Below are 22,911 nucleotides of genomic sequence, written 5' to 3'. Positions count from 1 at the left end.
ATTACCTTTGAGCCAGTTAAAGAAAATTCTAGAGATGTCAGCTTGACAAGGTTCTCACTAGAAGTCTCTTCTATCACTTTAGAGGACGCTATGAATGAGCAGATTATGTTTTTGTCAAGCACTAATGTTCAGATAGTGAAAATGATGCGATGGTATGGTTATGTCTAGGGAGCCGGTCTGGGAAGAAATCTAAAGGGTCTGACTGAGTGGCCAGAGATGAAAGTAGGTGATGGATTGTTTGGGTTGGGATACAAGCCAACTCGCAAGGAGGTGCAGGAAATGAAAGCCTACATGTTGAAGTAGGCCGAATGCCGCCGCTGGGGCTTAGAATTTTCGATGGGACCATACAGCATGGTTATGAATGGCCGATTAAGAAAACAGTGAGCTGGTTGCCCGTATTACAGTTTTCCTAAGCCATGGTATGATGAAACTGGAATAAAACTGCCAGGTTTTGAGATCTTCTTCGCCGATGAGTTGCCAGAGGACTTTTTCACTGAATAGTTCACAAAGACAGAGGAACCAGACACAGATTGGGTTGAGAATCTTGAGCCACAGCTCCTGGGCTCTCTATTTCAGATCGAGTCACCAATCATCGCGATGATTGGAGGAGATACGCCTTTCATAAACCGAAAAGACTGCATTACCCCAGTTGCAGGACCTCTGGATACCTGGACCACACAGGTTATACGCCTTTCATAAACCAAAAAGACTGCATTACCCCAGTTGCAGGACCTCCGGATACCTGGACCACACAGGTTATACCCAAAGTAGTCCTCCAGTATTAGTCCGGTTCCCATAAAAGAGTCAGTCGTTTCAAAACGAGTGTCGGTTTCTGAGTCTAACCCAGAGTATGTCATTTCTAACTTTTCTTTTGATGTAGGTACTGTAGAGGTCAGGTCGGTTTCCGGAGTCGGTGACAAAAAATTTCTACGAGATGCAGGGTCTGGTGAGATGTTATCTGATGAGTCTAACATTTCATCTATATGTAGTCATATTGAGTCTGTTGATGTCAATGTTTTCATTGAGTCTATAAATAGTAATAGTGAGTCTGTTGTTGATGTTTCCAATGATGTTGTAAGCAATTCTGCTTCAAAGTCCATTATAACGCCTGATGTGGGTGAGTCATCTGATGTAATCATTGATTCTACTAATGAAATGAAGGACTCTTTCGTGTACATTCCTGTCACTGCTTCTATTTCTGATTCTGCTTCTAAATCTGAAAAAAAAATCAATAATGACCATCAAGACTCCCCCTTTGATGAGGAATCCGACGAAACTCCCCTCAAAATCAAACACATGATTCAACAAGAGGAGAGTCACAGAGCTAAACCACTTGAACAAGAAATTGAACCTGTAAATATTGGTGACGAATCCTTAATTCGGGAGATAAGGATTGGCAAAACTTTATCTCCTGAGGAGCGCGAGGAATTGATCACCTTGCTTAAAGAGTTTAGGGAAGTTTTTGCATGGTCTTACAATGACATGCCAGGATTGAGTGAGGATATTGTACAACACAGATTACCTCTAATCCCTGGAGTTAAGCCTAAGAAGCAAAAACTTCGTAAACTCAAGACAGAATGGGAGTTGAAAGTCTATGAGGAAGTAATGAAACTTTTGGAAGTAAAATTCATCCAGGTGGTGGAATATCCCGAATGGCTTGCAAACATTGTACTGGTGCCCAAAAAGGATGGTAGGGTAAGGATGTGCGTCGATCCCAGAGACTTGAACAAGGCAAGTCCAAAAGATGACTTTCCTCTTCCGAACATCGATCTCCTGATGGACAATACTGCTGATCATGCACTGTTATCCTTCATGGATGGGTTTTCAAGTTACAATCAAATCAAGATGGCACCTGAAGATATGATGAAGACAGCGTTTATAACTCAGTGGGGCACGTATTGTTATAGAGTCATGCCTTTTGGACTCAAGAATGCTGGAGCTACCTATCAGAGGGCCGCGATTACTCTTCTTCATGAGATGATTCATAAAGAGGTCGAGGTCTATGTAGATAATATGATTGTTAAAGGAAAAACTAGACCAGAGCACACGGTTGCTTTGAGAAAATTCTTTGAGAGAATAAGAAAATATCAGCTTCGCCTAAATCCGAGTAAATGTGTATTCGGGATTACATCAGGAAAGTTGCTTGGATTTATGGTTAGCGAAAGAGGGATCGAAGTGGACCCTCAAAAGATCAAAGCTATCCATGAGATGGAACCGCCAAAAACAGAAAAGCAAATTCGGGGTTTTCTTGAAAAAGTGCAGTATTTGAGAAGGCTTATATCTCATTTGACTATGACATGTAAACCTTTCTTTAAGCTTCTGAAGAAGAATTCTCCGAAAAAGTGGAATGACGAATGTCAAGAGGCGTTTGAGAAAGTTAAACAATGTTTATCTTTGCCTCCTGTCTTATCACCAGTTATTTCAGGTCAACCATTATTGTTGTACATTTCAATCACAGACACGGCAATGGGTTGTATGCTTGCTCAGCAGGATCCTGAGTCTAAGAGGGATAGGCCTACTACTATATCCGCAAGAAAATGCTAGAGTCCGAGATCAAGTACACTATCTTGGAAAAGACATGTCTAGCATTAGTTTGGGCAACCCAGAGGCTCAGACATTATCTGCTATTGAATAAAGTACTTCTGCTCTCACGGATGGATCCGTTGAAGTACTTATTCGAGAAACCCGCTCTTACTGGAAGAACAGCTAGATGCTTATTGTTGTTGTCAGAGTTTGACATCACTTATGTCACTCATAAATCCGTTAAAGGGCGAGTTATAGCTGAGCAGTTAGCTGATGCTCCTGTTGAGGAGAATGCTTTTCTAAGGGCTGAGTTTCCTGATAAGGAGATCATGGAGCTTGAAAAAGAGACTCCAAGTACCAGATGGTTAATGTACTTTGATGGAGCTGTAACAACCGAGGACAGGGAGTAGGGCCAGTGCTTGTATCATCGAAGAAAGAATACATTCTGATATCCATAAAGTTGCAGTTTGAATGCACGAATAATATGGCAGAGTATGAGGCATGCATTGCAGGACTTGAGGCGGCTTTAGCTCTTCGAGTTCCAGATATAGATGTGTTTGGGGATTCAATCTTGATCATCTGCCAAATTAATGGGCGATGGAGAACAAGAGAGACGAGGTTAATCTCATATAACACATATTTAGAATCTTTGGTCAAGAAGTTCAGGAGTATCACTTTCAATCATCTGTCAAGGACCAGGAATCATTTTACTGATGCACTAGCTACTTTGGCTTCAATGTTAGACATTTATGTGACAATGGAGGTTCAGCCTTTAGCTGTGAAGTTACAATGGGCTCCGGCGCATGTGAATGCCATAGAGATATCTGCAAGGTGTCCAGATGGAAAATCGTGGTATACAGACATAAATAACCTCATTTTAGGCAAGGGGCATCAGCCTGAGGCTTCCAATAAAGAGAGAAAAACTCTTCAAAGGTTAGCTGCTAACTTCATCATCTATGGTGAAGAGTTGTACAGGAGGTCATTTGACGAGATACAACTTCTGTATGTTGATGAGGATCAAGTTGCAGAACTCGTAGAGCAAATACATGAAGGTGTTTGTGGCCCTCACATGAATGGAAAAATGTTAGCAAGAAAAATCCTTAGACTTGGTTTCTATTGGCCCACAATGGAAGCAGATTGCTTCGCATTCGTGAAGAAATGTCACAAGTGCCAAGTCTATGCGAATCTTATTCATGTGCCTCCGTCAGAGTTACATTCTTTGACCTCGCCATGGCCATTTTCAGTATGGGGGATTGACATCATTTGAAAAATTTATCCAAAGTCGTCAAGTGGACATGAGTATATTCTGGTAGCCATCGACTACTTCATGAAGTGGATAGAGGCAGCTTCATATGCTTCCATAACCTCCAGCACAGTTGCGAAGTTTATTCGAACAAATATTTTATGCAAATATGGAGGACCTCATGAGTTGATTTATGATAATGGGTCTCATTTCAAGAAAGAGGTAGTGCACCTGTGTGAAGAGTTCAAGATAAAGCATCACAAGTCATCTCCCTACAGGCCTCAGACCAATGGTGCTGTAGAGGCTGCAAATAAGAACATCAACGTTATTATCAGCAAGATGACAGAGACTTATAAGGACTGGTCGAATAAGCTCCTGTATGCCTTGTGGGCTTATAGGACATCGATCAGATCCTCTACAGGTGTAACTCCGTACTCTCTGATGTGCGAAACGGAAGTCGTTCTCCCTGTTGAATTGAGAATCCTGTCTCTAAGAGTCATGATGGAGGCGAATCTGCCAGAGTCTGAGTGGGCCGAAACTAGACATGATGAGTTACAGATGATCGATGAAAAGAGACTGAGAGCCTTGTATCATATCCAAAGGTATCAGAGAAGAATCGAAAGGGCATTCAACAAGAAAGTCAAGATTCGAGACTTGAAACCAATAGATCTTGTCCTGAAATCTTATCGGGCACCAGTGTTTAATCCCAGAGAAAAGTTCAGGCCAAATTGGTCTACTCCATTTATAGTTGATGAAGTCCTGCCTGGAAAGCCGTAACACTCCTCGACGAAAATGGAGAAAAATTAAATGAACCTACAAACCTAGACCAATTAAAGAAATATTATGCCTAGAAATACCAGGAGGCCGTCCTTGGTCGATCAGAACCTAAAAGCCAACAACCCAAATGTCAAAAACCGTTTGCAAACCCTTTAAGCTAAAAAAAAAACCTCTTTCGTTGTCATACACAACCTAGGGGCATCTTTAATGACTTACGTCATAAAAGATAATAGACTTGAACTACGTTATGACCTAATCCCTTTCTACAGGGTACGTAGGCAACCTAATCAATTCGGGTTCGGTCAAATCTTTCAAATCCTTAAAAAAGAAAGAAACAAAACAAACAATCCTTGAAACCCAAATGGGCGAACTACGCAGACCTGATTCCCATTCTCTTTGGGGATACGTAGGCAGTCTGGAGGGCCAAATTCGGTCAAAATGCATAAAAACAAACCAAAGGTTTAACCTGTTCGAACCCAAGCCTACCTAAAAGTCCTTCTGGTTTATTTATGCTTAGGTTTGTAGAGAAACAGAAAGAAAGAAAAATGATGGAGTCTTAGACCCGCTAGAATGAAAACCCGAAAGGGCGGTCTAGGCAAAAGTTAGGGTCACTCACCCGCTAAGTTGAAAACCCGAATGGGCGGCTTAGGCAAAAATCAGGGTGCTGAGCCTGCTAGATGGAAAACCTGCAAGGGCAGGCAGTCCAGGCAAAATATAAGGCATGCGGTCCGCTGAATCGAAAACCTGAAAAAGCGATTTGGTTATGACAGTGACTTCATAAAGGACAAGAACTTCTGAAAGCCAACAAGACTTTTGTTTCTTCTGAGGCATTATCCCAAAGTCTGAGTAAGTGCCATCAGAGCTTCGTCTGACACTCTCTAGGTTAGGAGATTGAAGCTAAGCAATCCAAAGGGATAATAACCATGACGGGAATACCAAAAAATGAATGAAACACATTTAAATATGGTTTTCAAAAGATTCAAAGAGTGGTAGACTGTACCATTTTTAAACACTTATCAGGCTAAGAAGCAGATTCAATCTCTCTTAGAGTCTAAGACATGTGTTTGTCAAAATCCTTGTTTGTTGCTAGTCAAAGTCCTTTCTCTGTCAAGTCAAGGTCAAGTTAGTCAAGGTCCTCTCTTTGTCAAGTCAATGTCAAGTTTCAAAGTCCTGTGTGGTCGGTATCCTTTCCAAAGCTGGGGTGATGGGTAAAAAAATGAAGAATATGTGTCTCCTCGAAGGTGATACAAAGCAGAGTAGGTTCAGAAGAATGGCAAGTTCTCAGACCCATTCGAAGCACATGCAGCTGGTAGAATCGAAAGGAAGTCATCAACCAAAGTCCGTATGTTGTACATGAGAAAACTTTGTAACCTCAAACACTCAATGAAATGAAAATCTCTTGGCCATGTCATTGTGTTTTGCTCTCTTATGAATCTATCGTGAAAGTAAAATCATACTAGGGGCATCTTTTATAAACTAAGCAATCAGGTCATAAAAGATATCAAGCCAACAATGATGATTGAGATAGCTATTCTCAACAAATAAAGATAAGAGGAGCATGAACACATTCTTTAAATTCAGCTCTTCCGTCATTTCTCTCAACAGAGTTAGTGTTCTAGAAAATCAGTTTCTTACAGTAAAATCTTGAGTCAATTTCCAAAATCTCACTAGAATGCAGTTCTCATAAAGGAAGGAGAGATCAACTCCTGAGAATCATGTCAAGATCTTCGAGTCCAGTTTTTGGTAAGCATCATGCAATCTCAGTCATTCTTGGCTGGAGATAGTTATTTTCTGAAAGTTGGTTGTTTCATTTATCATGCTGTCATCAATAAGTAGTCTTCTCAAATCTTGGTTCTGGTGTCTAGTCGGTGAAATGCCAAGCTGTGACCCGTCTAGATGTCGTCTGGTGAAATGAGGTTTCATCGTTGAGTTGGCAGTTCAATAAAATGTTGTTTTATTGATACCGTTGGTCAGTAATATATTGTATTACCAGAGTTAGTAAATTGGGTGAAATGCAGTTTCACTGTTGGGTCTACGGTTTGATAAAATGTTGTCTTATCAATATCGTTATGAGGTAACATGCAGTGTTACCAAAAATAGAGAGGCAGGTGAAATGCAGTTTCACTGTTGAGTCTACGGTTCGATAAAATGTTGTCTTATCGATACCGTTAGGAGGTAACATGCAGTGTTACCAGAAATAGAGAGGCAGGTGAAATGCAGTTTCACTATTGAGTCTGCAGTTCAATAAAATGCTGTCTTATCGAAACCGTTAAGAGGTAACATGCAGTGTTACCAAAAAAAGAGAGTTGGGTGAAATGCAGTTTCACCTTGAGGTTGGCGGATCAATAAAATACAGTTTGATTGATATCATTGAGTGGTAGTAGACTGTATTACCATGGAGGTGCAGGTCTTGAGGAAGACGGTTTCTCGCAGAGATGAAGAATTAGAGAAAGGCGGTTTCTCCCATAAAAGAAGGTTTAGTGGAAGGCGGTTCCTCGTAGAAGTGAGGATCCGGAGAGAGGCAGATTCTCATGGAGATAAAGATTCAGGAAAAGGCAGTTTTTCGCGAAGAAGGTCTAAAGGAAGGCAGTTCCTTATAAAGATGAAGATCCAGAGAAAGGCAGTTTCTCGTGGAGGTAAAGATTTGGAGAAAGGCAGTTTATCCTGAAGATAAAAGTCTAGAGGAAGGCAGTTCGTGAAGTTGAAGGTCCAGAGAAAGGCAGTTTCTCTTGGAGATGAAGGTTGGGTGAAAAGCAGTTTCCCCTAAGAAACGGAGTTTGAGCGAAAAGCAGTTTCCTCTTGGATATGATTGTTTTCTAAAAAAATATTTTTAACTGACATGATATGAATGCTGAGTTAAGAGTCGGAGAGAGGCTATCTCACCAATGTTTGCCAAGTTAAAATCTAATGGATGAAAGTTTCATCAATATGATAAGTTTTTGCAGAGTCAGAGTCCGGTGAAAGGCTATTTCATCATTTTACCCTTGTGAATATCTTTTTCAAAACCAAAAATCCTAAAATTAACTTTCTTTTCATTTCGAGTCGGCCAAAATGTGTTGTCTAGTTAGCTTTGGCCTTCGCATGACAAGCACGCTCCGCAAAAGAGGGGCATCTGTAGACACCCCATTTTGACTGAATCCCTTTTATAGCTTGTTTGTTCAAAACCTTATCAAATCATTGAATTGGACCCCCAAAATTCCACCCTATGGCAGCTTAGGGTCCCAGTTAAGTCCCTGCAAAATTTTGTCAAAATCTAAGCATGTTTGCCTAGCGAACGAGCTGAGATAAGTGTCACAGTGCAAATGCAGACGGGAGTGAATTATCCTGGCAAGTGCAGAACAAGATCCGAATAGGACACGATTGAACCGCGCGCCTTATCAATTTTCCCGTCATCCGCGCGCCCATCAAAACTAATAGTGCCAATATCAACACCCAAGAAAATGCCTATAAATACCAAATCAAGCTTCATTTCTCAGGGACCTAAGGTTTTCATTTGCAAATTTCAGAGAGAGAAGAGAAAAACAAGGGGATCTGAGAGCTTCACCTCCGATCATCTCCGGTTGCCGTTTTCCGGTGAAATCATCTGCTGCAATTCCATTTCTTCCGGCATTTGTCTTCACCTCAGATCATTGATCTTCATCCTCAGCTGCTATCCAAAGCCATTTTTTTCTACCGATTGAAAAGGAAATTCGAGGGAAAGCCATCACCTTCTTCGTCATCTCCGGTAGCTGCCAAAACTGATCATTTCCGGCAATATTTTATTTCCTTTGGTCAGATCCGATAGCTTTACTGAGGTTCGTCAGTTTTGATTCAAAATCCGGCAATCTTGACTAAAGAAGACAAATTTCAGGTATGTTCTATAATTTTCCTTATATGAGTAAAATTACATGCATAAATAGCTAGTTGGTTTACAAGCAGTTGATAGATTTTTTTTTTAATTTATTCTTCTGTCAAATTTGTAGATGATCTAGAGTGAACATAGTTTTTTTCGGATTTTCTAATCAACCTCATTTTAGATTTAGAACTTGCTGAGCAGTTAACATTGGATCAATTTAGATGCTAAAAGTTTGATTCCTTGAGTGAAGGCATAATGAAATTATCCTAGGATCTTTCCTTATACTCTAATCTTTGCTCTGAGTTTTGTTTTTTTTTATGCACAACATCTATTCAACAAAAGTCCTAAGTGAAATTCAAGATTTCAGTGTTGGAGATTTCATGATGTTAAGCAATTTTTTTTTTCTTGCCAATCATTCTATGCTTATGGTCATGTATGCATATTGATAGGTTGTGGTAAGTGTATAAGATCTGTTTTTTTGTGAGACAAAGTTAATCAAAGGACTGAACTCGTCCTCTCGATTAGACGTGCTTCATTTCTCATAAAACCCCACACAAAGCTCAGCCATCTCAATCTCTGATAGATTTAATCTCCTGCAATATATCACTATTAATGGCCTCTAGTTTTAATCCAGCTTTTCTCTGAGCCTCTTCACCTCTGTCTATAAGGTCGAAATGGAAGAGAATGGATTTGAATATAATTGATGTTAGCAGGTGTAGGAAATCAATGGAATTGGGTTAATTAGAGCAGGGATCAAACTAAGGTAAAGAAAGCTAATAGAAGTAGGGATTCAATGGATATAGAAGAGAAATAACATCCATGAAAGAGGGTTTTAGGAATTTAGTGATGGTGGAAGGGCTCAAATTCTTCTACATTTAAATTCAACTTTTGAGTATTATTATCCAAGAATGGTATGGAGATGATACGTTTTGACTCTCTTTCATTTTAGTCTCTTGAAATTTATAGTTGGGGAACTCATTTACCTTGTTTTTGGCCTTCCCTGTTTCTTTTAGTCTTGCTCTGGTTCATCCGAATGTAGGGAGCCATAGATATTAATTCCTAATGGCATATTATGGTTGAGAGATTTCAATTTGATATCCTTACCCGAACCTGTGATATTCAAATGTTGACCTATAGAGTTTGTCAATTGATTTGAGTCCTCATGTGCCTATTATCTCTTACCTCTCTGTTTGACTTTATATTTAGCCCGCATTTGATCCCATTCCTCTTTAGTTTTGATATTGTCCCTTTTTCTTTTTTTAGTTCTCGAGTTGATTACCTGAATTGAGCAAAACCCTATGCTTTTGGTCAAACTAGCTTTATCTTCGGAGGTCTAGGTTGTTTATTTGTAGGGATTTTCCTTGGTATTCTAGGAATGACTTTGTATTTTCAGGATTATTCCTAGCATATTTTTTGAGATCACCATTGACCTTGGGATCCCATCGAATTTGGGCGATGAGGGAGCTATCCCAAGCCCATCCTTAGGGGTTTTGCTATGTCCTAATAACACTCCCCTCTTGTACATAGTAGACTTAGTCTTTCAGATTCTTTTAGGCTGTAGTCCTTTCTTATCATTATAGGGGTGACGAAAGAGCTATGTAGAGCCTTCCATGGGAGACAGGCTATGTCTCATATATTTTAGCAAACATCTTCTTTAAGAGACAGGCCTTGTCTCATCTGCACCCTCTTTCAGAGAGTCCAGTGCAAGGCTTTATCTTCTAGTTCAGTTCCTCTTTCATCTTTTTGGGTCTAGCGTAGTCTTTTAGGGTTTTCACACCTTCTCGGGATTTTACCCATTTTTATCTTTATCTGAGAAACTGATATACTTGTTTAGGACAACCCTTAGGCTAAAAGGTTTTTTTGTCCTCATTTCCGACACTCTTCCAGGCTGTGGATCATATAGGAGTGTTGCTTTTTCTTTTTTTTTGCTTTCTTGTTGGTCTCTGTGTTTTCGATTGGCTAAATGGGTGGAAAATAATAATAATAATAATAATCTCAAAAACACTTCAAAAACATAAAAACATCTGAAAAATCCAATATAATATTCTCAAAAGTTATGAATCGTTAGGAGACTAGTTAGAAGAGTCTGTTTCCGAACTACGTTGGCTTGATCCCCTCTCACGGGAGTACGTAGGCAGCTTGAGATCCTTATCCCAAGTCCAGTCAAACCTTTCAAGATAAACATTTCAAACCTTCCAAAAATATAAAGAATTCTTCAAAACCTTTTCAAAAAGATCTTTCCCGAGAGTTAGGAGTTTGTCTTAGAAGTTTGGGGTGTCTTAGAGTTAGGAGTCTGTCCTGGTTATGTGGATGCTTTGTGTGTTTTGTCGTGTGAGTGTCCTACGAGTTAGGAGGCCTCGAGTCGTGGTCGATTAGACACTTAGTCAAGCCAATTGCGAGACTAGGAAACACTTAGTTAGCCCATGGTTTCTCTTAGGACACACAGCCTAGTTACACAGAGGATTTAGGAACCACCTGCATTAGCTTAAGGCTAATCAACTTGCATTAGTTAGGGCATATAGGGAGTCCTAAAAAGTTACAATTCACTTGAACTTAAGCACTCGTACAAAAAGTTTTAAAAACTAGTTGGGTCTAGTTGATCGAGTCTAGGATAGCTGTCTTAGATGGTTAGGTATTGTAGTTTAGAATAGGTCACCGAACTATGTTGACTCTGATTCTTCCGGAGGCTGGGATACATAGAGCAGCCGGGATGACCATCCTAGTTCGAGTAAAGTATCACATTAGAGTCTAGGGTTTGTTGTATCGAGTCGTGTGTGGAGTCCAGTTGTGCTGTGTGTTTTGTTGTGTTTTCTTACTTTCATGTACAGACCTTATACCTTTAGCTGTAGCTTGCATGTGTTTGTCCATCAGAACTTAGACACCAATTAGGTATGACACTCATAACCTAGCTATGTTTAGGTGACACTTCTTTCATTTATCTTTTGTGTGTGCTTATAATTTTTATCCCTGAGTCATGCATGTTTAGGTAGACATTTTCTCGGGGATATCCGTTCCCATTTCACATGATTTTCGCCCAAAATTCTTCCAAGTTAATAAATTAATGGCATAAGAGACCGGGTGTTTACACTCGGACGAATTGGGAGCGCTTAACTCTGGTTATCTGTTGTGACAGAGTATAGTATGGGTTCCAAGGCTTACTTCCTTGGATGGCGACTCTCGGTTATTTTAGGTACGTCTCGGTTCCGAGCTCGTCCACGAATCAAGAGGTATCTCATTTTACATCGCCACTCATGCTGTGAGGGGCACTCTTTCGAGAGTTCCTTGGTAGAGCTCTCCTTCACGTCTGGAGGTCTCAGAGTATCGACGGGGGGGTGTCCTCACCACTTAAATATGGGTCTATGTGACCAAGAGGGGGTGAATTAGTTTTAACAAAAATTTATCCCTTTTTTAATTCACAATTTTAACCTAATTCAATTTTTCTTTTTCTTGCTTAGTTTTGGTTAGTTCACCTAATATCAAAATACAAAGGAAGTGCTAAACCAAATACAAAAGAGAAAGTGCAAGAATAAAAGAAAAACACACCGATGTATAGTGGTTCGGACAAAGCCTTACTCCACTCTTCTTGAGATCCTCCTCAAGGATTTCTACTATATGAGAGCTCCACGACGCCCGGCTCCGAGGCAATTACACTTCCAAGGGTATTAAATGAGGGTGCCCTTAAACCTATGCACCGACTCTCCTTCTTCGCCGAGTTCTAAGCACTTCTCCCTAGGGTATTAAGAATAGGATGCCTTAGCCACCTTTACAATAAATGGAAAGAAGATTGCTTGGCCTTTCTTGAAGGCTTGATGTACAATGATTGCTCCTTGAATATTCTTCACACAAAGAAAGGGTTGCAAGTGAATGTCCTAAATCCAAACACTAATGATTTGCAAGTACAAGGCAAATTTGGTGGAGAAGAAAACAAAAGCTCAAGCTAAAAGGGTTTGCAAATGCTTTGAATGCTTAAGGTTGTTTTTTTTTTTTAAATAGCGCTTAAGGTTGTTTTTCTAATCGTTCAAGAGAGATAGATAGACCTCTTGAATGTGTATTTATAACCCCCAATAGATTTATGACCGTTTGGGGGTGGAGGTAACAAAAACACCTCAAAAATTAATTTTCCATTTGAAACCCAACGGCTATTTTTTGTGCTGTCGCGACGTTCTCGGAGTTCCGAGCAAAATTCTCAGAGTTCCGAGAAAATGACCAGAAGTTGGAAAAATACTTCCTAGACCATTTCTCGGAGTTCCGAGAAAATGACCAGAAGTTGGAAAAATACTTCCTGCACCATTTCTCAGAGTTCCGAGAAAATTCTCGGTGTTCCGAGAAATTGTCCAGAGTATAAAATATACTTCCTAGACTATTTCTCGGAGATTCGTGGGAACTCTCGGAGTTCCGAGTAGCCTAAAATCAGCAGAATTAACCTATTTTTGTTGCTGATTAATTTTGGGCTTTTGGAACTCTTATTCTTATTATAATTTGGAATGTTATGAGGGTCCCAACATGTTGGTCCACCACATAACCATTCACTTAACCAATTAAGTTTAATACGGGGAGTGTTAGTTTTTTGAAAAATACATTTGAAAAGTTTACCTTGACCTAGAAATCAAAGAGAGGGGATGTACAACAAGTCTAAATATGATTACACTCCTCTTTGGTGTTGGTCTTCATAGATCTTCTATTGTGTGCTTGCTTTGCTTGAGTGTGTTGAAGTGAGCTCCACATTGATTGTTCTTCCAAGGTAAGCTGTCCCATGTGGTCTCTAGCTCCTTTGACTCTTGTGTGGTACATCTTCAAGCACGGCCAAGTGATGTGATGATTCCTTCTATGATCAACCTATCTTATCACAACACTTCAAGGCAAAATTGATTAGTATTTAAAAACGTAATCAATTGTGTTTAGAATCATCAGAACAAGATAGGAGAGTAGACCATTGGGCTTACAATCTCCCCCTTTTTTATGATGACAAATAAAATTGATTATGAGGTGTGTGTGGAGTGACATAATAGGCAAGTGAATGCAGGAACTCCCCCTCAATATATGCACAATGATAAACGATAACAAGTAAAAGCATATAATGCATATGGAATCAATTTTCAAACTTCTCCCCCTTTTATCATCGACAAAAAGGCGAATTTATCAAGTTTTAAGCACATACATGAACAAGGATATATTCAAGAAGTAATTCATGTTGATTAGTTATAAAACTCCCCCTTAGGCTTTTGAATGAGGCAAAACTAAGATGTATAAGCATGTGGTAGTAAATTTAGCCTTCAAACTCCCCCTTTTTTTATTTTTTTATTTTTTTGAAAAGAAAAACATAGCATGAGATATTACAAGTGTGAAACCATAGCATGATAAGCAGGAGTAAATGATGATTGAGTTAGGTTCTTTCCCTAAATCATTGCTTATGCTATAAAATATATAGCCAAGTAATGCACATATACCTGTTCATGATCGAGATGTTGGCATAATGCCAAATTGTTAGGTATTTTAATTAAGGTGAAGGTACATCTCCATCTTAGAGAACTAAGAAGGCTAAGAGTACCAATTGAGTGATTTTTAAGATTAAGGTTTGACATCTCATTCATGCAGATACTACCAAACAAGGATGAGATATATACTATATAGATAGGCAGGTGAAAGGCACAAAGTATTTATCTGGCAATTTCTTTGACTTGATCCGCACTCCAAATGTTCAAGGCACTTCGGATATAACATATTCTTCATCACTAAGGGGTTTCGTAAAGATATCAGCCAATTGTTCCTCAGTGTTGATATACTTTAAGCAAATGTCCCCTTTTTGTGAGTGATCTGTAATGAAGTGGTGCCTAATCTCAATATGTTTGGTTCTAGAGTGTTGTATGGGGTTCTTTGTCAAGTTTATAGCACTAGTATTGTCAAATTGGATGGGAATATTTTCCAATTTAATTCCATAGTCCATCAATGTGCTTTTCATCAATAGGAGTTGTGCACAGCAAGCTCCAGCTGCCACATATTCTGCTTCTGTTGTGGATAGAGCCACTGAATTTTGTTTCTTACTAAACCATGAAACAAGTGATTTTCCCAAGAAATGACAAGTCCCACTAGTGTTTTTCCTATCCACTCTACAGCCGGCAAACTCTGCATCTGAATATCCAGTGAGAGTGAAGGCAGTAGATCTTTCATACCATAGTCCCAGACTTTGGGCTCCTCTTAAGTACTTGAAGATCTTCTTGACTGCAGATAGGTGAGACTCCTTTGGATTCGATTGAAATTGAGCACAGAGACAGACAGTAAACATAATGTCTGGTCTGCTGGCTGTCAAATAGAGTAGGCAACCTATCATACCCCTATACATCTTTTGGTCCACAGATTTGCCAAATTCATCATTTTCTAACTTAGCAGTTCTACTCATTGGAATTCTTGATGTCTTAGTGCTATCCGTACCATACTTCTTTAATAACTCATTTGTATATTTTTCTTGATTTATAAATATCCCATTTTGGTATTATTTGATTTGGAGTCCTAAGAAGTAGGTTAACTCACCCATCATGCTCATTTTAAATTCATTTTTCATTAGAGTTGCAAATTCATCACATTTTTTATTAGTCGAGCTACAGATGGTGTCGTCCACATAGATCTGGACAAGGAGGATATCTTGATTTTCTCTTTTGATAAATAATGTTTTATCCACCTTTCCCATCTCAAAATTTTTTTCTACTAGGAATGTGCAAAGCCTCTCATACCAAGCTCTAGGAGCTTGCTTCAATCCATATATAGCCTTATCAAGCTTGAAGACATGATTTGGATGTTTGTGGTCCTAAAAACCTTGAGGTTGCTCAACATACACTTCCTCTTAGATATAGCCATTTAGGAAGGCACTTTTGACATCCATTTGATATAATTTAAATCCTTTATGAGATGCATCTGCCAAAAGTATCCTAATAGCTTCCATACGGGCAACAGGAGCAAATGTCTCATCATAGTCTATTCCTTCCTCCTGATTGTACCCTTGGGCTACAAGCCTAGCTTTATTTCTAATGATTATTCCATTTTCATCCATTTTGTTTCTATACACCCATCTTGTGCCAATGACTGGATGATCACTAGGCCTAGGCACTAGCCTCCACACCTTGTTCCTTTCGAATTGCATCAACTCTTCTTGCATAGCCATCAACCAATATCCATCCTTTTCAGCTTCCTTGATGGTCTTAGGTTCTAATTCGGATAGGAACGCCAAGTTGTTACTCACACTTCGATAGTATGATCTAGTTCTTACCGGCGATGTGGCATCACCTAAGATTTGGGATTCAGGATGATCTACCAATATTCTTCTATCCCTAGGTAAAGAGTTATCCTCTACACTCTCAACTTTCTCACTAGGTAATGTATTACTTGTAGATGCATGGGGAGGAGCATTTGTCTTAGGTAAGAGGTGTTCAATAGGTTCATCCTCATCATGTAGCATTTCTTGAGGTGTTGGCTCTCTCTCATCAAATGTAACATGCATGGATTCTTCTACAACTAGGGTTCTTCTATTAAACACTCTATACGCCTTGCTATGTGTAGAATACCCTAAGAATATGCCATCATCCGACTTCTTATCAAATTTATACAAGTTATCTTTGATATTCAAGATGTAGCATCTACAACCAAACACCATAAAATAGCTTCTTTTTGGTTTGAAGTTTTTCCAAAGCTCATAAGGTATTTTCTTAGAAATTGGCCTCATATACACCTTATTTATGATATAGAAAGCGGTGCTAACTGCCTCCGCCCAAAAGTATCTAGGGAGACCATTCTCATGTAACATTGATCTAGTCATTTCTTGAAGGGTTCGGTTCTTTCTTTCTACAACTTCATTTTGTTGAGGTGTCCTAGGTGCCGAGAAGTTGTGTTTTATACCATGATCATTACAATAAGTGTCAAAGTATATATTTTCAAATTTCGTTCCATGGTCACTTCTAATGTAAGATATGGTAATACCTTTTTTATTTTGGACTTGATTACATAACTTAAGAAAATTTTCATAGGTTTCATCTTTATGTGCTAAAAATATAACCCATGTAAATCGTGAGTAGTCATCCACAACAACAAACACATACTTCTTTCCACCTAAGCTACTTGTCTTCATTGGTCCAAAAAGATCCATATGAAGTAGTTGCAAGGGGTAAGTAGTTGAGATCATATTTTTAGGGGCAAAAGAGTTCTTCAATTGTTTGCCTAATTGACAAGTTCTACAAATGTGATCTTTGGTGTACTTGAACTTAGGCAATCCTCTAACAATGTCTTTTGAGGAGAAGGTTGAAATGAGATCCATTCCGGCATGACCCAACCTCCTATGCCATAACCAAGAATCTTCACTGATGGCATTAAGACAAGTTACGTTTTGGAGTCTAAGATCATCTAGCCCAATAGTGTAAATGTTATTGTCTCTAGAACCTATGAATTGCCCTTTTCCATCTATCTTATTCTTAACAATGCATTTGTCGGGGTTGAAGACTACTTCAAAACTGTTGTAACACAATTGACTAAAGCTAATAAGATTATGAGATAAGCCATCAACATAAAGTACATCATGTATGGGAGAAGTAGAGTTACCTATGGTGCCTTCTCCTTTAACTTTTCCTTTCTTATCATCTCCAAAGGTAACATCTCCACCATCCTTGAGTGAGAGGGATGAAAATTGAGTGAGGTCTCCGGTCATGTGTCTAGAGCATCCACTATCAAGGTACCATGTGTTCTTCTTGTTGTGGCTTCTAAGGCATACCTACATATGAATAGGCAAGTGAGATTCCTTAAGTACCCAAATCTTCCAAATCTTGCTAAGTCCATTTGTTTTTACTTTAGCATTCAATTTGATTTTATCTTTTTTAGCACACATGCAAGCAACCTTATAATGTCCTTCTAGACCACAATAAAAATAAGTTTTAGTACCACTAGAAGGAGCCTTCACAAATTTGTTCTTATAGTTTGAAATTGTAGTATCCCATTTATGTCCAAGTCCACTCTTATCATGTGACAATCTTTGAATATTAACAAGCCTATCCAATTTTAGTGAACCATTTTCAAACATTTCAAAAAGTTTCTTTAACTCATCATATTCATGAGATAGTTTACTATTTTCATGCTTTGGTTTGTTGTTTTCAATGGATAGCTCTTGCCGATTTTCATTTAAAATCTTGATGGTAGCATTTAAATTATGAATTTTAACTTTACATTTTTTATTTTCATCTTCTAAAAAATCATGATCTTTCTTTAACCAACCAAATTCTTTTGTCATGCTAGAAAGTGAATTTTCAAGAGATGCATTTTTATCAAGTTTAATTTCAAGTTAATCATGTGCATTTTGCAAGGAATCAAGAACTTCTTTTAAAATAATAACATCATTTAACTTGCTTACCTCTTGATTGTCATTTGTTGAAGCCATGAAGCACACATTTTTTACTATCATGCAATCTTCTCCATCATCCGGCTCACAGTCACTTTCATTGTTCTCATCCCATGTGGCGGTCATTACTTTCTTGCCTTCTCTCCTCTTGAATCAATTGTTTGGAGTAGGCTCATTGTTGAGTAGACAATCCGGGCGAATGTGTCCAAGTTTCTTGCATCCGTAGCATCGGGGTTGAGATGATCCGTCACCGAGCTCTTCTTTCTTCTTGAATGGAGGATTGGCCCTTCTATTTCTCATGCCTCCCATATTCCTTTTCAAGAACTTGATCCTTCTTGTTAGGAGGGCTACCTCATCTTCCATGTCTCCCTTCGCCTCTTCATCATCACCTACATTGCAAGCAAAAGTAACACCTTTTCCTTTTTTCATTTTATTTTCAATTTCGGGTGCTTTTGTTTTGAAAATCATCTCATGGGTTATCAAGGACCCTATTATTTCATCTAGATTTAATGTGTTCATGTCCTTGGCTTCGGTGATTGCGGAGGTTTTGGATTCCCATGATAGAAGTAGGGATATTAGAATTTTGGTCACTAAATCTCTATTTGAAAATTGTTTCCCAAGTCCCCTTAGTCCATTTACTAGGTTAGTGAATTTAGTGTACATGTCGGCAATGGTTTCATCATGTGTCATTTGAAAGAGTTCATATTGCCTAAATAGATGATTCATTTTAGATTCCTTAACTTGGTTAGTTCCTTCATGGGTAACCTCTAAGGTGTCCCAAATTTTCTTAGCCGAATTTAAGTTTGAAACTCTATTGAATTCTCCGGGTGACAAAGCACAAATTAAAGAATTCATGGCTTTGGCATTATAGTTTGAGGCTTGTTGTTCGGCTTCGGTCTATTCATTTAGATTTCTAGTGGGCAAGGTATATCCATTATGAATGGCTCTCCAAATTTGGTAATCTTGGGTTAAAAAGATTTTCATTTTGGTTTTCCAAAATCCATAATTTGTTCTATCAAAATAAGGTGGCCTAGTGTTTGAGTATCCTTCATGGTGTTGGGGGTAGTTTGCCATTTTTAGAATCTTTTCTCTAGACCGGTTAGGGTTTTAAACAAAGTAGAGACGAGGCTTTGATACCAGTTGAAATATGGGTCTATGGGACCAAGAGGGGGGTGAATTGGTTTTAACAAAAATTTGTCCCTTTTTGAATTCACAATTTTAACCTAATTCAAATTTTCTTTTTCTTGCTTAATTTTGGTTAGTTCACGTAATATCAAAATACAAAGGAAGTGCTAAACCAAATACAAAAAAGAAAGTGCAAGAATAAAAGAAAAACACACTGATGTATAGTGGTTCGGGCAAAGCCCTATTTCACTCTTCTTGAGATCGTCCTCAAGGATTTCCACTATCTGAGACCTCCACGACGCCCGGCTCCGAGACAATTACACTTCCAAGGGTATTAAATGAGGGTGCCCTTAAACCTTTACACCGACTCTCGTTCTTCGCCGAGTTCTAAGCGCTTGTCCCTAGGGTATTAAGAATAGGATGCCCTAGCCACGTTTACAATAAATGGAAAGAAAATTGCTTGGCCTCTCTTGAAGGCTTGATGCACAATGATTGCTCCTTGAATATTCTCCACACAAAGAAAGGGTTGCAAGTAAAGGTCCTAAATCCAAACACTAATGATTTGCAAATACAAGGCAAGTTTGGTGAAGAAGAAAACAAAAGCTCCAGCTAAAAGGGTTTGCAAATGCTTTGAATGCTTAAGGTTGTTTTTCTAATCATTCAAGAGAGATAGATAGACCTCTTGAATGTGTATTTATAACCCTCAATAGATTTATGACCGTTTGGGGGTGGAGGTAACAAAAATACCCCAAAAATAAAATTTTCATTTGAAACCCAACGGCTATTTTTTGTGCTGTCGCGACGTTCTCGGAGCTCCGAGAAATTCTCGGAGTTCCGAACAAAATTCTCGGAGTTCCGAGAAAATGACCAGAAGTTGGAAAAATACTTCCTGGACCATTTCTCGGAGTTCCAAGAAAGTGTCCAGAGTATGAAATATACTTCCTGGACTATTTCTCGGAGTTCCGAGCTCAGAGCTCCGAGAAAAATCTCGGAGTTCTGAGAAGCCTAAAATCAGCAGAATTAACCTGTCTTTGTTGCTAATTAATTTTGGGCTTTTGGAACTCATATTCTTATGATAATTTGGAATGTTATGACGGTCCCAACATGTTGGTCCACCACATAACCATTCACTTAACCAATTAAGTTTAATATGGGGAGTGTTAGTTTTTTGAAAAATACATTTAAAAAGTTTGCGTTGACTTAGAAATCAAAGAGAGAGGATGTACAAGTCTAAATATAATTACGCTCCTCTTTGGTCTTGGTCTTCATAGATCTTCTATTGTGTGCTTGCTTTGCTTGAGTGTGTTGAGGTGAGCTCCACATTGATTGTTCTTCCAAGGTAAGCTGTCCCATGTGGTCTCTAGCTCCTTTGACTCTTGTGTGGTACATCTTCAAGCACGGCCAAGTGATATGATGATTCCTTCTATGATCAACCTATCTTATCACAACACTTCAAGGCAAATTGATTAGTATTCAAAAACAAAATCAATTGTGTTTAGAATCATCAAAATAAGATAGGAGAGTAGACCCTTGGGCTTACAGCCACCTTCCTCGGGATTGGGGTCCACACATGTGTGCGTGTATGTGATAACATCAAACTAAAAGGAACTAAAATTATTTATGCAGCTTGCTGTATGGCAGCACTACCCAACACAGGTAGTCCCTATACATGAAAACATAGTTTCACATGGCAGCCACATGAAAGAAATATGAAGACACCAATGAGGAAATTATGCTACTTAAATTAATTCAGAGTCTTCTTATTTCTAATGGCTTCAAAACAATAGGAAACAAAGTTATCAAGACTCGTCCAACTATCTAAATACAAATATATATATATATATATATATATATATATATATATATAACAAGAACCATGTCATGAACTGAATAAGAATCAATGTTGATAAAAAAAATCCAAGAGAATGGAGATAACTAACTGACAGGCCTGTAATGGCTAGGATCTCAAATCAGGAGAGAATTTATACTGTTTATAAGGTTAACAACAGAGTAAATGAACAAAAAATTATTACAGGTCCATTAACACTATAGACAAAATTACACCAAAAGGAATACGAAGCATCAAAAGGACATAAAGCAGAGGACACAATGCCCATCTTTTTTATTATGAGACTACCACCATTGAAGGACAGCTTCTAAAACACAACAGTACTCTTATCAACTACAAAACTACTACAGGCATCACCATAACTTAACAATAGAGGAGCTGCTATGCATTACCTTAACTCAGTAATAAAAGGGGAACTGCTACGAGCACTATCATAACTAGGCAACAGAGGAGGGGCTGCTATTCAAAAACAGGGGCAGAAACAGGGGTGAATTAATCCAATTATTCAATTGCCCGGTAGGATGATATGAGCATTCAAACCTGGGGTATAAATTAAACACATAAAAGATAAATGATAGGGGAAACATCTTCTGACCTTCTTTTTACCTTGTTTAAACATGCACCACTATAACTAACTAAAAAAACATGGAAGGGATAACACAAAAATCTTTCATCTCAAGTCTTGTATAGAGCAGCAGCAATCATGAGATAAATTTCATGATAGAAAACCATATTAAGACAAGACACTACACAACAATAACAACTATTGACATCCATGAAACAGTCAAAGAGGTATAATAAAAGACACAAGCCTTCTGATGAAAATTATACAACTAAAGAGAGCAATCAAGCAGGCATAAAGAATGAACAGAAATGAGGCATATTACCTGATTGAGGAACTGCTAGTTGTAATGAGTGTGAGATCACTTGAATTGATGATATTGGCCGATGGTTCGACTTAAATTGCCAGAGATGATCGGAGCAAAAATTTGAGATGATGCTTCACAACAGAGAATATAGTCCGATTTAATGCTAGCTAGCTCTTCAGATCTCCTTCTCTTGATGATCGAATTTCAAAAAGGTTTGGGCGGATTCCGGCAAAATTGCCGAAATCAAATGAAATGATGGTCGTGGATTGAGAATGAAGATGGAGCTCGAGCTTCTTTTCTCTCCTTAGCAATTTTTCTAGTTTTTTCCCTCTTTCAGATCTCAGATTTAGAGATTGTAGAAGTTGAATATGAAAGCATCAATGGAAATAGAAGTGATGGAGGTGGAGATGAAGATGGGATCTTAAGAGAAAAATCTACAGATATGAGGGTTTCTAATCCAAAAGCCTCAGATCTAAGAATTTTAGAGCTTTGATGTAAGGTTGGTGAAGAGGATAACACAAATCTAAAGTTTTAGGGGGAAATTTAGGGTTTATAAAATAGAAAACAGAAAATGATGAGGAATTAGGATTTCTCAAGCTTGAAGCTAGGGTTTGTAGTTAAGATGATGAAGAAAATTACAACCACTAAAGTTAGGGAGAAAACAAGATAATCGGAATGAAAATTTGACCAAAGCTCCCGTGATTTCGCCGGAGGGAGATGATCTGAGAAGACGAACAAGGCTAGGGTTAGGGTTTAAGTGATCTTTCCCTCTTTCTCTGTTCATTGAAACTTAGAAAATGAAAGACCTCCTCCCAAAATGAGAGTGGCACCTCTATTTATAGGTGTGAGTGGGTGAGTTGTGGCTAATGGGGAGAGAATCGAACGAAGGAGGTAGTGGCGGCCATGGAAGAGGAGAAGGAGCGATGGGATTAGGGCTGAGTTCCTCTCTTTGTCTCCCATAATTTTTTGATGAAAATGAGTATTCCCCTTATGCACTAATTCGATGGGGTTAAATGAAGGGAAGTGATATTTCAATCCCCTTTTTTTCAAGGACCGCCCACTCAAGTGTATTGTGGCTAGTCTTTTTGCACTAGAGGGAGGTGGTCTGGGAAAGAATATGGTGTTTGTGATTTAAAGTAACCGGCACGGATCGTGTAAATACGGGTCGAACTCAGGGAAGAGAAATCTAGTTGTCAATCCTATTCTTTTACCGATTAGAATACTAGCTATGATATAATGTTGCCTGGAATGGACTCAGGATTTCCGTGGACTTAGACCTCGGAGCCAACACTATATATAAGTGTATATTCTATCAAT

General features: G+C 38.6%; 1 long non-coding RNA gene across 1 annotated transcript in view; it reads right to left on the bottom strand.

The window, feature by feature from the left end:
- The window catches only part of LOC143856501 (uncharacterized), a 55,262-nt gene extending 33,067 nt beyond the window's left edge, over positions 1-22,195 (bottom strand). The window contains exon 1 of the long non-coding RNA XR_013238246.1: positions 21,613-22,195. This is a non-coding gene — a long non-coding RNA (uncharacterized LOC143856501). The remainder of the gene's footprint in view (positions 1-21,612) is intronic.
- Between the last annotated feature and the right edge of the window lie 716 nt (positions 22,196-22,911).

Source organism: Tasmannia lanceolata, unplaced genomic scaffold (assembly GCF_043159265.1).
Source record: "Tasmannia lanceolata isolate RefF3 unplaced genomic scaffold, GAP_Taslan_0.1 ptg000023l, whole genome shotgun sequence".
NCBI classification, from domain to species: domain Eukaryota; kingdom Viridiplantae; phylum Streptophyta; class Magnoliopsida; order Canellales; family Winteraceae; genus Tasmannia; species Tasmannia lanceolata.
The sequence above is the reverse complement of the archived record's forward strand: the minus strand, read 5'-3'. Positions and strand labels throughout refer to the sequence as shown.